Consider the following 18666-nt stretch of genomic DNA (forward strand, 5'->3'; position numbering starts at 1 on the left):
GGTTTTCAAGCCTTTAAAACACAGAAGAGGGGTGCCTGGGTGGCGCAGTCGGTTAAGCGTCCGACTTCATCCAGGTCACGATCTCGCAGTCCGTGAGTTCGAGCCCCGCGTCGGGCTCTGGGCTGATGGCTCAGAGCCTGGAGCCTGTTTCCGATTCTGTGTCTCCCTCTCTCTCTGCCCCTCCCCCGTTCATGCTCTGTCTCTCTCTGTCCCAAAAATAAATAAACGTTGAAAAAAAATTAAAAAAAAAACACAGAAGAAAAAAAACCAATGAAACAATTTCCTTTCTCCTCTGTTGCTAAGATTACCATTAAACTATGTCTAGAGGATGAGAGGACAATTAATTATGTCCAAATAGAGATGCTGAAAAGCTTTTCATTCTCCACTGAATTATAAATGTAAAGGTTCAAATAAGAAAATAAAGAATTAGAAATGAATTTCTATTCAGTTGAATGTGTACGATGGCAAACTTTTCAACATTACAGTATTTCGTTAAAAGTTCTGGAATGGGCTACATACAGAGCTTATAAAAATTCCCCACCCTAATTGTCCTTAAGAATGACTAGTTCTGGGTTATCTAATACATGGGGCAAACTGATGACAAACCTGTCACAAATTGATACTCCCCAAGCGAAGAGAAGGCGAATGAGGAAATTCTGATGTTGTCAGGACAATATGACTGATCATGACATCAGCAATTCCTAATTCCAAACTATAAAGAACACTCCCAGAATGCTGACAACATATTAAATGGATCCTCCCAGAACCACCCTCCTTTCAGCTTCCCACCTAATACTTGATCTCATGGCAAATACGATAATGTTTCAACTAAAGGATTATTAATTGTTAAAATCATGTTAGATTCTTCTAAGCTGGAGGAAGCAGATAACTTCTGAAGACATTCTGCAAATTCGTTTTATATATATATATATGTATATGTGTGTATATGTATATATATACACACACACAATGTATATAATATTTTATATATGTATAAATATATTTAACACTTAAAGAAAAAATGAATATATAAAAATGTTACAATTTACAAAATGCTTCATTGTATGTAACCATATTAAAATCTCAGGGAAGGAGGCAGGGCAGGCATTCTCTGCTTTTTTTGAACAGGTGACACAGCCTCAACTAGGTTAAACAACATGCCCAAGCTCATGAAGCCCGGAAATGTAGAATCTCAAGGTAGGAAAGGATTATTAAGGGTCAGTCCCTGTGCCTGGCATATAATAATCACTCAGTAAATATTGCAATAATGGAAGGAATTCTACGGTCTCTTCTTGGACATCCTGACCAATAATAGACTCATTCCATCTACTCATATTTAGCCGTATCTATTACAAAGTTCTATGTTTCATGGCCTCCAAATCTGAACCTACCCCAGGACTATGTCTTCTATAAGATGGTATAGTGTTTTTTCTCTGTATTCCACACTTCCCTACCCATAAAAGTGAGGGCAGAGTCATCTTACTTTAAGTTTTAAAAGTCTTATAAGATGACTTAAAGAGTCTGTAAATTTCTGATGAGTTTCTTAACCCACTGTCCTGTATATAGGAGGTTTTGTTGGAGTCACGAATGGATGAGGCAAGTCAGCCTTCTTATACACACACATACACAAGTAGCAGAAATAATGATTTTCAACCATTTTTCAAAACCATGATTATCTGAAGTTAGAAAGAGCTGAATGTGAAAAAGGAAGTGATCAAATCTTCAAAAAAAATTTTTTTAATGTTTACTTATTTGGAGGGGGTGGGGCAGAGACGGAGACACAGAATGTGAAACAGGCTCCAGGCTCTGAGCTATCAGCACAGAGACTGACACAGGACTGCAACTCATGAACCATGAAATCATGACCTGAGCCGAAGTCAGATTCTTAACCAACTAGCTAGCTACCCAGGTGCCCCTGGAGTGATCAAATCTTAAAGAATAAGTTTTATATGGGCACCTGGGTGGCGCAGTCAGTTAAGCATCCAATTCTTGATTTTGGCTCAGGTCATGATCTTACGGTTCATGGGATTGAGCCCCGTGTTGGGCTCTATGCTGATTGTGCTATGCCTGCTTGGGATTCTCTTTCTCCTCTCTCTCTCCCCATCACCCTCTCTCTCTCTTTCTCTCTAAATAAACATTTTAAAAAAAGAATAAGCTTTACAAATTATGATTAAACACGATGAATTTTCACCCTAATTTTTAGATCACTTGGGATTATAAAAGGGGTTGTAATAAATGATGCATTTTGCATTTGTGTGTGACTTATTAAGGAAATAGAAGTCCATAACCAAATGGTTTCTTTTGACCTAAACTGTTACTGTCAGAATAAATCTTCTTGCTTTACTTCTTGGGGAAGAGAAAGGTCCTACTCATCTCTCTCAGATCAGTGTCCTCGAAATATTTGGATACAAACAGTATAGTGTGCAATCTAAGATGCAACTGATTGTAAGATGCTTGATAATTACATGTCAACATTTGAAAAAAAATGGACAACAGTAATTATAAGACATCATAAATTATAAGATGGATCCTGACTTCAGAGACGTTGAAATGTGAAAAAGGCGAGTCTTAGACTCTGTAGAGATGGCATACAGGCACATGAACACAATGCATGCACATGTTCTTTTTATTCAGAGCCTAGACTGGAGAAATCTATTTTTTCAAACACTCATTTTTAACCTTCATAAGAACACAGAGCTACTAAAAGGTTACAAGTCAATGACGAACAGACTCCTTTCTTCCAAGGCGATCTGACAGTATGTCTTACAAGCGGTGAGCACAGTCTCCCAGTGTCAGAATGAGAAACTTTACCCTTATCTCACAAAGGCATCCATTACAAAAGAACAAACTCAACTGTCTGCTCCTCTCCTCAGCCATCTCCCTACAATCATTTCAAATTACGCCCACAGTGTTTTATACCGTGCATTTATGTAATAAGAAAGGGTAAATGGAGATGAACCTCAATCTGTAGATATGTACCAGATTTCTCCATTCCACACTTCTTGCTATTGGTGGTGCTTTAGAGTTGTCAGTTGCAAACAGGACTTCAGACCATTCATCCTGGGCTGTTACGTCTTTATCAGGTTTTACTCACACAGATGTATACAGAGACATACACACACATTCCCAAGATTAGGCAACAGTACAGTTTTGGCACACGGCATCAATTCGAACCTACGTGTCTTACAAACGGATTTCCATCTTTTTGCAGGACCTGGAGTGCCAGTTCTCAGTCTTCTTCGGGTTTCAGAAAAGTAATTTTTATGTGAATCAGGTAAGTCAAATATAAAAAGACATATATTTAAAATGGTTGTCATAATCCTTAAAATTGATATGAAATTACAACATGAATTGAAAACAATAACTTAGCGGATAAGATGACCCAATTTTAGAAAAATGTCCAAATGGTTTACTCGGAGCAATGACTACTAGTAGATGCTACTATCTGATTTCGTATGTGTTCAGGAAGCGACTAGTCACCTTGTATTTCCTTTTTCCTTATGCAGCTTTCCTTTTAGTCATTTCACTGCTGATGTGAAGATAAAGCCAAAACGAAAAAGTGAGACAAACTGGTCAATCTATTATTTGTCTCCAGGTTAAACTAACCTATTGTCTGGACCAACCTACAGTCTCCATAAGCTTGGGAACCACCTATGAATTTCACTTATCTGTAATGTTTCCCTTGTAGTAAGAGAAAACTGTAATTGATTTTGCAATGAAAATCATCTTATAGGAATTATTAACACATCAAACTGCTAATATATCCTAAGCCCCTAATTCGGGGCCTAGAACATATCAGGCATTCAAATATTGGTTCAATGAGTGTATGAATGAATGAATGAATGAATGAATAATGTCTTCAAATGCAGGTAAGTCCTATTCGAACAGACACTATAATTTCATAAAAGTCCAACCACCTTATAATTTTGAGACATGTTAATTCAATGACAAATTATAAATTCTAATTTATCAGCCAAACTTCTTAAGTATTAGAGAATATCATTCCAGGATCTGTAATTCATGATCTCTTGAGTGATTTGAAAATATATGCTATTTTAGGGCCTCTTTAAAGAAGGCTTAGAATTAACTTAAGCAATACTGAGAAGTATATCAGGTTACAAAATATTGCAACTCACTGAAGAAACTGATTTCCCCTGTTTCTACATCTCTCTGCCCCCTTTATTTAAAAACTCATAATTTAAGTTTTTGATGATTACCAAATTTTTTAAAAAATTTTATTTTAATGTCTATTTTTTAGAGAGAGAGAGAGAGAGACAGAGACAGAGATAGAGACAGAGACAGAGAGAGACAAAGCACAAGTGGGGGGGGGGCAGAGAAAGAGGGAGACACAGAATCTGAAACAAGCTCCAGCTCTGAGCTGTCAGCACAGAGACTGACGTGGGGCTCGAACTCACAAACTATAAGATCATGACCTGAGCCCAAGTCGGACGCTTAACCGACTGAGCCACCCAGGCGCCCCTGATTACCAAATTTTTTTTAAAAGTAGGTGTACAGGCTCTTGTAATGGAATGTCATGTGATTCTTTCCATTGTGTCACACAACATTTTTAATAGTTCTATCAGTACATAAGAATGGACAAATTGTTGATAATGGTTGAAGCTGATGTTTCTATTTTAAAGTAGGTTTGAAAATTCCCATAACCAGAGTATTTTTGGGTGATATCAGTGTATTAAAAGCCTGTGAGGTTGATTTTCAGAGGATCCAGAAACCAAAGCAAATGGATTTTGGGGGCTCCAACACCCTAGAAAGGACTTTTAAATAACTATTTTATCCACCCATTTTACTCTTTCCTCCATGAATCGCTCCTAAAAAAGAAAAAACATTCAAAAGTTGAGATATGAGACTAAATCTAGATGGTACAGAGGTAATAGTGAATCTGTTAGAAAAATACTACAAATCCAAGTGATTAAACAGGTAAGATTCAGCCAGTTTCTTTTTTTTTTTATTTAAAAAAAAAATTTTTTTAACGTTTTTATTTTTGAGAGATAGAGACTGAGCACGAGTGGGGGGGGGGGGGGGTAGAGAGAGAGAGAATGAATCTGAAACTGGTTCCAGGCTCCGAGCTGTCAGCCCAGAGCCCAATGTGGGGCTCGAACCTACAAACTGTGAGACAGATCATGACCTGAGCCGAAGTCAGCGCTAAACCAACTGAGCCACCCAGGCACCCCTCAGCCAGTTTCTACACTTGACGGTGAGAACCCATGATTTCTAAATTAGCAGCATTTCTTTGGTTCTTACTGACTCTTCTTTTTTTTTTTTTTTTAACGTTTATTTATTTTTGAGACAGAGAGAGACAGAGCATGAACGGGGGAGGGTCAGAGAGAGAGGGAGACACAGAATCTGAAACAGGCTCCAGGCTCTGAGCTGTCAGCACAGAGCCCGACGCGGGGCTCGAACTCACGGACCGCAAGATCATGACCTGAGCTGAAGTCTGCTGCTTAACTGACTGAGCCACCCAGGCGCCCCAAGACTCTTCTTTTTTTGTATCTTTTATCTATTAGTTTCTTCAAGCTAGAAATGCTGGGATGTCTTCTGTTTCTCCCCCTGACTGGTCCCTATTAATTCCAAATTGTTACATATATTACTTCCAAATATCTTCTTTATGACCCCTCTGGTCCTCTCTTTCTACTTCCTAAAATCTCCACATCCAATGCAAATTTCTGAACATCACTTATAAAGCACTCTCCTTCCAACTCCTCTCCGCCTTTACCTCTCTTCCAATGACTGTTTGTGTTTTGGCTGCCCACGAACTCACTCTGTTCTGGTTCTGAGTTTTGCCAGGAAATAGCCTCTGTTTTTCCATCAGCCAAACCACATTCATCCCTCCCTGTTTACTCTGTTGAAATCACAGCTCATGGTTCACCCCTTCTGAGTTTTTCCTACTCTCATTTATTTTCCAAGATCTCTCACTATATTTTCTAACGACCGTAGTAATGCCTGAATTAGGTCAACTTAGTGTCTTTACATTATAAACTCCTCAGCTGATGAAACTATGGCCAAGATGTGCCATGTCCTCTCCACTATTTACTATACTGAAAGGCATTTTCGGAGAGCTCAGCAAGTCCTTACTGACCTGGCTTCACCATAAGTCAGCTGTTCTCAGCGTCTTTTCTAGTCCAGCACACCTGAAGAATGCTATATATACTCCCATCAGTCACTGTGTCTTACTCTGCACAATTCAGAGTCAGAAATGATGAGGACACACACTCCCATCCTTATCTGAACAGCGTTGTTATAAAGAATGAAACAGAGAGTGGTTACAGGAACCCAGAGAAGATAACCATTTAACTTCAGCACTCGTGTGCTCATGTGCGTGCATTCGCTTTCTCTCTCTCTTTATTCCCCTCCCTCCCTCTCTGCCTCTCTACCTCCCCCGCTTTGTGTCTGTCTCTGTTTCTCTCTACATACACATGATATATAACAGATGTATCTATATACAAATATAACAATACATGTAACAATTTATATAGAGATATATAAATATCAATATAATAGATACACCTATAACATACTATACATATAAAGTTTTGCTATGAAAAGAAAGAAGCCTTCCTATAAAGTGTATGAAAATTACAGCCTCTTGACCTAAGAAGGCTTAGAGATGACTGTTTCCTCAAGTGAGCTTGTATTTATTAAAACCCAAAATGGTACCAAAATATGTTTTAGAATGATTAGAGCAGCTGGGAAGGACTTTCCCCTGATGCCACAATTTTCCTTGAAACTCCAGTGGCTGATTCCTCTGACTTCCCACACCAAGAGGCACCTGCCTCTTCCTTGCTCCTCTTCAATGCAAAACAGCACAGCCCTCAAAATGCACTCCATCTCCATCTATCACCTATAGGTTGCCATTGCCACTTATAATATGGAGTAGTGGACAGGCATTCACTTTCAATAAAAATTACCACGTTCAAAAGATCATTCTACCACTTGCTAGTTTAGCAATCTTTATCTCAATCTAACTGTAAAAAGGGAAAAGATAACAGTATCTTCTTTACAGTTTTGGGGAGAAGCAAGTAAGACACATCAGTTTGTTAAATTACAAAGACTAGTTATCATTTACTTACCTTCAGAGAATTTAGCACATAACTAAGAGCTTTTTGTAGGTGATACCACATCCTCTAAAACCCCAACCTCACAGATCCTTGAACTCCACTCCAGCCACACCTGCCTATCCACTTTGCCTCAAGGACTAATGTCATTGCATGGCATCAAGGTCTGAAATTACCATTCTTCCATCTATCCTGTACTCTTAATAGAAAAATAATAGTATTAGATAACACTGTTTGAGTGCACAATGTGCCAAACATTGTTATTAGTATTTTACAGGCATTGTTTCTTTACCGTCCATAACACCTGTATTTTTTAAATCCCAGATGTAGAAACTTCAGCTTCCTCTTCATTCTGTTTATGCTCCCATTCCTCTGCTTTATCATGTCACTCCTGTCACCAACAGCACCCCTTCCCCACACTTCACGTACTTCCAACCAATCTAGATCCCCAAATCAGGTATCCCAAGTTTGTTATTTCTAGTACCCAGTATCCACAGCCCTTTTAATCTTTCAGATGAACACTTTAACCATCAGATTTTTCTATTCCTTCTCCTGAGTTGCTAACAACTACAAATCATAACTACGCCTATAGGCTTCATTAATAATTCACTAGCATTCATTTTACTCATTTCCAAGGGGCTCCCTACCCCTTCTCACAGAGAATGAATCCCAAACCTTTTCTTTCTTTCCCTCAAACTCTCAATCTCACTCTTCATTGCCAAATGATAAGGTAGAGATCATTTAACATTATTTGCGTGAACTTCCCTTGTTCCTTCTCCAGTGTGTGTGCGTGTGTGTGTGTGTGTGTGTGTGTGTGTGTGTCCTTGATTTCAAATGAATTTCCTTATTACCTGCTCTCGCCATCACCCTCACCTGTCTCTCCAACTCAATTTCTGTAATGGTTTGCCCTTTCTTTCTTTCTTTCTTTCTTTCTTTCTTTCTCTCTCTCTCTCTCTCTCTTTCTTTCTTTCTTTCTTTCTTTCTTTCTTTCTTTCTTTCTTTCTTTCTCTCTTTAATTTTTGGGGGGCTACTTAATGTTTATTTCACTATAAAAGTAATACATTAATATATTTTTCTTTTAGAAAGAAGAACAGCGCATGCAATGGCTTCTTTTCCCTGTAAAGTAACTTGCTTGTGCCTTCTTTACCTTAAAAGAAGAGGGGGCACCTGGGTGGCGGCGCAGTCGGTTAAGCGTCCGACTTCAGCCAGGTCACGATCTCGTGGTCCGTGAGTTCGAGCCCCGCGTCAGGCTCTGGGCTGATGGCTTGGAGCCTGGAGCCTGTTTCCGATTCTGTGTCTCCCTCTCTCTCTGCCCCTCCCCCGTTCATGCTCTGTCTCTCTCTGTCCCAAAAATAAATAAAAACGTTGAAAAAAAAATTAAAAAGAAAAAAAAAAAAGAAGAGAAATGCTTCCTTGGTTAAGCTGTTTTACTCCTTCTCTCCTTCATTGCCAGAGTTCTCTGAAGACTGTTCATCAGTGGATGTTTGTTTGTTTTCACTTCCCATTCTAGTTACGGACAACGGTAATTTGGCTCATGCCCCCCACTACTCACCCACCATCACCTCTTCATCCTCTTATCCAACGTGATTTAGTTCTGTCACCCATCTTCAAGGAATTCCAAGATGTCACCCCTTTTGGTCATCCTCCTTGGTCCTATCTGTTACCTTGCTCTAGATTTTTTTCCATATACAAGTTTACTCACAGCTAGCGCTCCAGTAATCACCCTGGACAAAGGAGTCCACACCTAGAAATCCAATCTTAGCTTTTCTCTAGGGATCCAGACCCATGGTTCAGACTTCCGTGAGCCTCTATTTCCCCTAGTCAGCATTCACTGCTTTAATCTGGTGTCACTACTGAAATCAATATGCTCCCTCCTATGGCCACTTGTGCTGTACTTTGATTATATCTGTGTGTTTCGCTGGAAAGCAAGCTTGTCAAGAGCTAAGGGTCTATCTTAATACCTTGCACACAGTTGCAACTCTATAAACCAAACTTATTTTAAATGTATTGACTTATGAATCTAGGAAAAAGTACCGTTTTCATAAAATTAAAGAGAACATTTTCTTCATATGTATGTGGCACTTTTTATTATTTATTTTGTTTTTGTTTTGTTTTCACACAGAAAACTTTCAGAATCTGAAAAGCACCTTTACCCTAATGAGGGAAAATACTCAAATGCATTTGAGAATGCTGATTGTTTCCAAAATGCAGTGGGGATGGAAGCCCCATTAACTGACAACTTTGGATATTCATGCTCTGGGAAAAGATAGCTGAGCAACTAAATTTTAAAATGCTTCAACCCAACAGTTAGTTGAAAACCTTTAAATAAAAAGAAAAATTACACATTTGGGTCTAATTATATTTGCTGTCCACTTATAAACTATCATTTAAATGGCAGAAACTAGCAACGATTTTATTTACGGAAGGAACTTCAAAACCATTCTTTGCTATTTAAAAAGAAAAAAAAGCAAGCAAAGGAGGGAAGAATTGAGAACTCCTTCCTGGTGTTTACTGTGGTACCCTGAGCAACCAAAAGTTAAAAGATGAGTAGCTATAGGTAGGCATGGGATTTTGAAAACTGTCATAAAAGGGATGGTTGTGTTAAGGCAATAGGGAATTGAAAATCTATCTATTCACAGACAATTAAGATTAAGATCTGAAGCTCCCAATTTTCTCCATTTCAAACAGTTAGGCGTTTAGCTACCTAAATGGGGCAACACAGAAGTAGGAGAATTTAAGGTATCTTTTATAAATAAACAAACATTGAAAAAACACCAGCGGGGGAGGGTGGTGCTGGGTGGCTCAGTTGGTTAAGCATCCAACTTTGGCCCAGGTCATGATCTCACCCACATTGGGCTCTGTGCTGACAGCTCAGAGCCTGGAGCCTGCTTTGGATTCTGTGTCTCCCTCCCTCTACCCCTCCCCTACTTGAGCTCACGCACTCTCTCTCTCTGTCTGTCTCTCTGTCTCAAAAATAAATAAATAAATATTTTAAAAATAAAGTATCTTTTAATGTGATAGTCTGGACTCTCAAGCTTAAACATATAAAATCCTTCAGTGCCTCTGTAAACAAGTAATTTTTTTCTATTATTACAGTGAATATTTTTTAAGCCAAAGGTCTCTTAAAATTTTCAAAATATCTTAGGGCACCTGGGTGGCTCAGTCAGTTAAGCATCCAACTTCGGCTCAAGTCATGATCTCGCGGTTTGGTTCATGAGTTAGAGTCCTGTGTTGGGCTCTGTGCTGACAGCCTGGAGCCTGGAGCCTGATTCGGATTCTATGTCTCCCTCTCACTGCCCCTCCCCTGTTCGTGTTCTATCTCTGTTTCTTAAAAATAAAGAAACATTAAAAAAAATTTTTTTTTTCAAAAAATCTTTCCCCTTCCAGCTGCCTTTTAGTTATTTGGTATATTGTTAGCTCATTACGATGAGTTACTCTTTAAATCTAATGATGTTCTTCGTCTGTTCATTCAGAGAGAATATATACAGGGAGTCAACCATAGTCCAACTGCAGGGTGCTGGGCCTATGGAGGGAGGCCATGAAGTCGCTGGGGGCCGTGACTAAGCTGAAGTTGGCAGGATGCAGAAACAATGAGACAGAAGAATAGTGACTCACAGGGCAGGGGTTTTCAGCAACACTGAGACTCACAGGAGCGGAGGAATGAGATGCCGGCAAGAGGCAAAATAGCCAGACACAGAAACCAGCTGACAGAAATGGTGGAATTTGAAGAGGAAAACTTTAAACCTGCTGTTCTTGAATTTGTGCCTTGAACTGAGAGCGGTCATCCAGTTGGTCTCCATGAGGCCATAGCTACTATGGTTCCTGCCCTTCCTGAGGCCCAGGAAGGCAGATTTCCAGGGTTCACGTGAGGTCTGGTCTCAGAGCTGAGATTCTGATGCCCTTACGTATTCTCAGAACCATCACAACCCTATTACTTAACACAAACAATAGTGGGTCTCTATTACTTGCAATCAAAAGCATCTTAGTAAACGAACACAAACAACATAGTTGTATAAGAAATTGCTTCTTGGAAGTTACCACTTAGCAATATCAAGTCATTTCAAGAGGGAAATAATATGATGTCAGGCAGTACCAGCTGCTTATTAAATTACTAAATTATTTCCACTTTCTTTCAAATCATTTATTACTAATGGAATTGCCCTAATTTTACCTGTATGATCAGCACGTATCACATTCACATCTTTCTTATCATCCCAATTAAAGTGTTGCCTGGTGTCCAAAACAAAACAAAACAAAACAAAACAAAACCAAAAAACCAAAACAAACCCCAGAAAATCTGAGTTATCTCAAATTCTGTAAAAGAATTTTACACCCCTCCAGCCCCCCCAAAACCCACATACAAATTAGACTAACCTTCATCAAACTTAAAATATGTCTTCAATGTTTATATATTTCAATGTCTCAAGAGATAATGTTATTTGCTACAAATTCTTCTAAAAAGTGTATGTACTATGTATTGTTTAAGTAAGTCAGTCTTGGAGATTCTATTTTGGTTTTAAATCTATGTTTTAAATCAAAGGAGACATCTTTTTGCTATTAAAAGCCAACAGATTTTTGATAAGATGGTCTTAAGGGTCGTGTTATATTTTGGGAATGAGCACTTCCTTTCCAGATTTCTGCTGCCGCCTCATTCCCTGGTGACTTCTAAACAACCTAGGGTCACAGTGGCCTCTCTTTAATTAGTATCTCACTAGAGGGAGGGGAGCATGTCCAGAGGAAGAGAATGCACAAAAACATTATAAACAAAGGTCTTCAAGGCAACTTAGTGATTTTGTCAGGGAATGAAAAAAGCCTAGTTCCTTCTCTGTTACCAAAGTAAAGTGGGAAATGGTTTTGATTCCTACAAATTGAGAAGTCCAGAATTTTTATATATGCTTATTTGTTAATTCTAGCTTAATGTGTTAGACTTTATCTCTACTTTGACAGTCTTGATTGAAACCTATACATTCGTGGTTCAGACAGCAAAAGAGTGATCTGTGACATAAACAACTGACTCAAGTAAAAACTTTCCATTTAAGGCATGATTCTATTTGGGCTTAGCAATATCCAAGTTATATTCATACACATTATCTTTTAAAAAAAATACAAAAAATTAAAAAAATTAAAAAGTACATTATTTAAGAGAATAAAAGTCAATAATATCTATCCAAAAGATACTTTTAAATGGATATTAAATATCTAAAGCTGTATCTCTTCTATTTATGTATAATCAATTAATCTTATAAGCCAGGAACAAAGATTCTATTCAAATTAGGCTTCATGAAACAAATGAATGAATGAAACGGAATCAAAAATAAATTTGGCCTGAAACTCATGAAAAACACAATTTAAAAATTCTGAAAAGCCTAAATATGTACGTATGTACGTATATGTATGTATATCGACATCTCTATCTATATATGAGTGTGTGTAGAGACATAGGTAAAGATTCCATATAACATAATCCTACAAGGAAATTATATTTTCAAAATACTAAAGGGTAAAGTTTTTGAAAATTAATATGATTATGTGTATGAAGAGGCAATGCTTTTAAATTATTAAATTTTCAGTTAAAAAAAACGGACTCTGATTAATGGTTTCTATTGGGTACCGTTTACAAGAAATCACCTCAGCAGGGTGCCCGTGTCCAGTTTCATAATCACATAGTACACTCGCTCTACAGGATTATGTTCCAGGCAAGTTCGCATGTTAAGTTGAATTTCATTCTCTTCAGGAAGTGACTTTTACTCAAGATTGAATACAGCTGTTAGCACAGACCACTGTTCCAAAAACACTTCTATGAGAACTGGAAGAAAACACTACTTTAAGAATTGCAAATTCACTTTCATTATTCCAAATCTGTGCAACTAAATGGGAGGAGAATCTTTGGTCTCTGTTAGTTAAATTAGGTTTTCATAAATATTCAAAAGAAAACATGCAGGGTGGTTGGAAGATGGCTATAAGACTTACCATGTACTTTGTAGCCTATGTATTTTAATAACCAGACCACCACTTTGTTTATAACAGATTTAGTGCTTCATTTTTTGTTTCAAAAATCAATGTTATACTAACACTTAATTTTTTCTCAAGTTTCACTCTCTAATACAAGTTGGTTTTCTCTCTTTATATTCACAGAAATGAAGCCTGGCAAATAAAGTGGGGCCTCAACAGAGGAAACGCTGCCAGCTAAAAACACCGGATGTAATCGAGACCACAAGAGACACATACTGGGTTATAAATGTCGAACTAAAAAGAGGTATTGGAAAGAAACAAAGTCTAACTTTTTATTGGATAGTTTAATTGTTTTTATGAAATCTTACTAGTTCATAGTTTACTCCCAAACTAAACAAAATCTCTGGGAATTATGATAATCCTGGGTTCCACTTTCTGAAGTTTTAAAAGGAAAAACAAATCTATGGATTCTTTTTTTTTCTTTTTAAGGTTTTATTTTTAAGTAATCTCTGCACCCAACGTGGGGCTGGAACCCCCAACCCTGAGGTCATATATATGATCTACCAGCTGAGCCGGCCAGGCACCCTGAAATCTCTGGATTCTTACCTCCCATCCCTGGCCTGGAAGAAGAGAGGGATGAGGGTCTCAGCCTGCCAGACAAGACAATGCAGTAAAGTAATCTGGATCAGCTTCAGCAAATAGTGGAGAAAACAGCATTTTGTAAGAATGTCTTTGCTGACAGCATTACAGAAAACGTCCTTTTAAAAAGAAATTGGAATTAATCTGCCTGTGAATGGATAGATAACAGAGTAAGTTAATGAGCATTATTAACTCTCTCTGGTGAGGCGTGGGGATAGGAAAACTTCATGTACAAAGTCCATAGTAGCTGTTTTTCTATTCCCACCCTTTGACATGCTTCCTTTAGGTCAAGTGATGGTGATAGCTACGATGAATATTGTTTCCCAACTGGCTATGAAAATCTAAACGTGAACTTTATTTAAGAGGGAACCATAAGGTTTTGACACCTCTCTCTTTTTTTTTTTTTTAATTTGGCTATCAGTGCTTTCCAAGCTCCATATTTTAATAGCTATCTACTGCTCTCTTTCTAAAAATGTTTGCAATTAAATACATATATCGGTTCAAAAAATATTCTTCAGACAAAAATTAAAAATTCAATTTACTTTCTAATCAGGGATCTGGATATTTTAGTTGTCCAACTATAATAATTTTTACTTCAGACTTTAGTTTTTATACTTCAAAAGAGGAAATTTCCTTTCCATTTTTTTCATAAAATATGATCGAAGTTTCTTAGGAAGGTTAAAGTTTCTCATAAGAGATGAAAAAATCCTATCATAATTTACACAGGAGAAAGCATACATCTCAGTAAGAATCAGTCATTCTTGAAACTGTGTTCTGTTATATATGTCAGCCATCTTATTATTTCAAGCAAGCTCTTTGGGAAAGAAATGAAATCTTTTGCCACTAGAGGGAGATCAAAATTCCCTTTGTATCAATAAACGTCTAGAATGAATTTAACTTCTGAAACAATAAAATGTAGGATTGTAGTGCATTTCTTCTTTATTAAACAATAAGACTAAATCAGGAATTACGTTTTTAGGGGATATATTTTCCCCTTCAATTAGAATAATTACTGTGGATTTATTTGATGGTTATTATGCATGGCACATTTATATTAAAAACGATGTTGAAACGTTAATCTCCAGGAGTAGTACAGCCCAAGAGTTTGGTTCTAATTTCTTACCCATTGAATATGGAATCTTTTCATCTATCAAGCTTCAGTCAATAATGGTTGTGATAGTGGCACAAAAACAGACACTCAGATCAACCGAACAGAATGGACCCACAAACGTATAGCCAACTAATCTTTGATAAAGCAGGAAAGACTATCCAATGGAATAAACACAGTCACTTCAAGTGGTGCTAGGAAAACTGGACAGCGACATGCAGAAAAATGAACCTGGACCACTTTCTTACACCATACACAAAAATCAACTCAAAATGGATGAAAGACCTAAATGTAACACAGGAAGCCATCAAAATCCTCGAGGAGAAAGCAGGCAAAACCTCTTTGACCTTGGCCACAGCAACTTCTTACTCAACACATCTCCAGAGGCAAGGGAAACAAAAGCAAAAATAAACTATTGGGACCTCATCAAAATAAAAAGCTTCTCAACAGCGAAGGAAACAATCAGCAAAACTAAAAGGCAACCAACAGAATAGAAGATATTTGCAAATGACATATCAGATAAAGGGTTAGTATCCAAAATCTATAAAGAACTGATCAAACTCAACACCCCAAAAATAATCCAGTGAAGAAATGGGCAAAAGACATGAATAGACACTTCTCCAAAGAAGACATCCAGATGCCCAACAGACACATGAAGAAATGCTCAACATCACTCATCGTCAGGGAAATACAAATCAAAACCACAATGAGATACCACCTCACACCTGTCAGGATGGCTAACATTAACAACTCAGGCAACAACAGATGTTGGCGAGGATGCAAAGAAAGATAATTTCTTTTGCACTGCTGGTGGGAATGCAAACTGGTGCAGCCACTCTGGAAAACAGTATGGAGGTTCATCAAAACATTAAAAATAGAACTACCCTACGTCCCAGCAATTGCACTACTAGGTATTTTCCCAAGGGATACAGGTATGCTGTTTTGAAGGGGCACATGTACCCCAATGTTTATAGCAGCACTATCAACAATAGCCAAAGTATGGAAAGAGACCAAGTGTCCATCGATGGATGAATGGATAAAGAAGATGTGGTATACACACAATGCAATATTACTCGGCAATCAAAAAGAATGAAATCTTGCCATTTGCTGAGGATTTCGGCTGAGGTCATGATCTCATGGTTCATGAGATCGAGCCCCGTGTTATGCTCTGTGCTGACAGCGTGGAGCCTGTTTGGGATTCTCTCTCGCTCCCTCTCTCTCTCTGCTCCTCTCCTGCTTACAACTACGTGAATGAAGTTAGAGGGTATTATGCTAAGCGAAATTAGTCAGAGAAAGACAAATATCATATGACTTCACTCGTGTGAGGACTTTAAGATACAAAACAGATGAACATAAGGGAAGAGAAGCAAAAATAATAAAAAACAGGGAGGGGGAGAAAAACATAAGAGATACTCAAATATGGAGAACAAACAGAGGGTTACTGGGGGGGGGGGTGTGGGAGGGGGGATGGGCTAAATGGGTAAGGGGCACTAAGGAATCTACTCCTGAAATCACTGTTGCACTATACGCTAACTAACTTGGATGTAAATTAAAAGAATAAATTAAATAAAAATTTTAAAAAATAACGATAATGGTTGTGATAGAATGTTCCAAAGATGGCTGCCACAATCCCTTCATTCTGCATATGCTTTCCCAATATGAATTTGCCCTCTTGAGTCAAGACTTGGAACCTATTTTTAACCCCGTGAAAGTGGGATGGTCCTGTGACTAAAACGGAAGAGTGCAAAAGTATTGCTGAGTGACTTGCAGGTCTAGGCCTTAAGAGCCCTGAGCCAACTGCCACGTAAGGAGGTCAAGGCTAGTCTGCCATCCAAGAAAAAAGCCTACGTGGAAAGAGAAGCCCTGCAGAATGAGAAGCCTGGCAGAGGAGAATGGAGACACTCCAGCCAAGAGCCAGATAACTATAAGGTATGTGACTATGGCCATCTTGGACATTCCATCTGCAGCCAAGCTCCCAATTACATGCGGCTGTATGAGTGACCCAAAGTCATATGGAGCAGAAGAGCCACACAGCTGATCCCAGTCAACCCAGGGAACTACGCAAAATAACAGATCATGTTTTAAATCTGAGATGGTTCTTTCCTTAGTAACAGATGACTGAAACAATAACACTAGTAAATACATTCCTATGGTGCTCTATAGTTTTTCAAAAGCCCTTTCACATCCACGGTGTTCTATGAGCCTGACCAGAGGCTCTGTTTCCCAGCATGAGACTGGGTCAGAGATTAAATACCCTGTCCAAGAGCTGCGAGTGCAAGAAATTAAATCGAGTTTACATTTAAAAAAGATATTCTCCTCAACACATGTGACATTGTGTGTCAACTACACGTCAATAAAAACAGAATTAAAAAAAATTGAACTGGATGTATTTAAATATGAGAAATCATGAGGCACACCTAAGTGAAGGAGATAATAAAAAGATCTTTCTCATAAGAAAATACAACACCTCGGGGAGTCTGGTAGCTCAGTCGGTCAAGCGTCTGACTCTGGATTTCAGCTGAGGTCATGATCTCATGGTTCATGAGATCGAGCCCCATGTTGTGCTCTGTGCTGACAGCGTGGAGACTGTTTGGGATTCTCTCTCGCTCCCTCTCTCTCTCTCTGCTCCTCCCCTGCTTACACTCTCTCTTTCTCTTAAAATGAATAAACTTAAAAAAAAAAAAAAACTACCACAAACACACCTCTAATTTTCTATTTTCCATCTAGTATACTAGTAATTATCAAATAACCAAGCACTGACTTAAAACTATTCTTTCGAGTGTTTCTTTTTAGTAAGAACTGATCAATCCAAACAATTTATGTATTTTTACTTGCCCAAAGGATTCAAAAAGCAGACATAACCTTTCTGAACCTGTGCCTCTTTATACACACTTCCCTTTTTGTTTCCATGTTTAAGAAATGTTAATCATTTAAAAGTGCTATGCACAAAGCACTGGCATCTTCAAGCACTATTTATTAGAAACTGGATTTTTAAATCTGAAATAACTCTTTAAAACTCCTTGCCTTTTTGTTCTCATTACATTCAGCTGTCTGCTTGAGTTCCAGTTCAACAAAATAATCACTGGCTATCAAGCCCAGCTCCTTTGCATTTTGGTCCCTCCACCTCTTCCTTTGTCTCCTCCAGACTTACCACAGAGACTACTCATACAAGTGATATGGACACACAGCTCCAGCGAGAGAAAAATGCTGGCATTTATCCTTTGATGGTTAAGTGTTGGTGGGGAGGGGGTTGTTTGTGGCAGGAGGAATGGTTTCAGAATTCAAGAAAGGCCTAGTTCACTTAGGCAAAAGTCTAAGAGTAAACTGAGAGGAGGATGATTGCTAGAAATCAGTTTTTCAGAATAAACTGAGTGGTCCATATCCAAGATAGAATAAGATTCAAATTCTGAAAACCCTGGATCCAGACTGATAGTCCTTCAACCTACTAGTCAGTTTCTTTTCCAAAGAGGCATCCTGTTATCCTTCGGTAGAGAGGTTCCAACTGCCCGTATAACTTATGCCTTTTCCTCTTTTCCCCCAACAGTCAGTGCAGATGAGATTGAGTGCAAATGTAACTTACAGAAGCTGGAAGCTGGAGGCTGTTAGGATTTAACTGAATAAATGTAGATTAAGCATCTTCCACTTTATACCTTTTCTTGATCTTACACTAAAGACTCAAATCCTTCACATGGTCCACAAATCCCTGGGAGCTTTGATGCCTATCCACTCCTCCTCCTGCACCATTCCCTTCCTCACCCACTTAGTTCCAGGTATTCTGGTCTTTCAGCTCTTCGATCTGTAAGGCAATCTATCCAGCAACGTGTTTCACACATGCTGTTCCCTCTGCATAGAGTCCTCCTCCTCTACTGCCTGGTTCATCCTTCCTATCTCAACTTA

The 18666-nt window shown here is 38.3% G+C and overlaps 1 protein-coding gene across 9 annotated transcripts in view; it reads right to left on the reverse strand.

Moving 5' to 3' along the window:
• The window catches only part of RBMS1 (RNA binding motif single stranded interacting protein 1), a 220265-nt gene that overhangs the window by 140311 nt on the left and 61288 nt on the right, over nucleotides 1–18666 (reverse strand). Inside the window, exon 1 of one of the 9 annotated variants that reach the window (XM_019838159.3) lies at nucleotides 607–636. The exons of the other annotated variants lie outside the window; for them this stretch is intronic. The gene's annotated coding sequence lies outside the window, so the exon portion shown is untranslated. Of the gene's footprint in view, nucleotides 1–606; nucleotides 637–18666 lie in introns of those variants that run through there. 9 annotated transcript variants of the gene reach the window in all.

The sequence above is a fragment of the Felis catus genome, chromosome C1 (assembly GCF_018350175.1).
Source record: "Felis catus isolate Fca126 chromosome C1, F.catus_Fca126_mat1.0, whole genome shotgun sequence".
Classification (NCBI taxonomy): Eukaryota; Metazoa; Chordata; class Mammalia; order Carnivora; family Felidae; genus Felis; species Felis catus.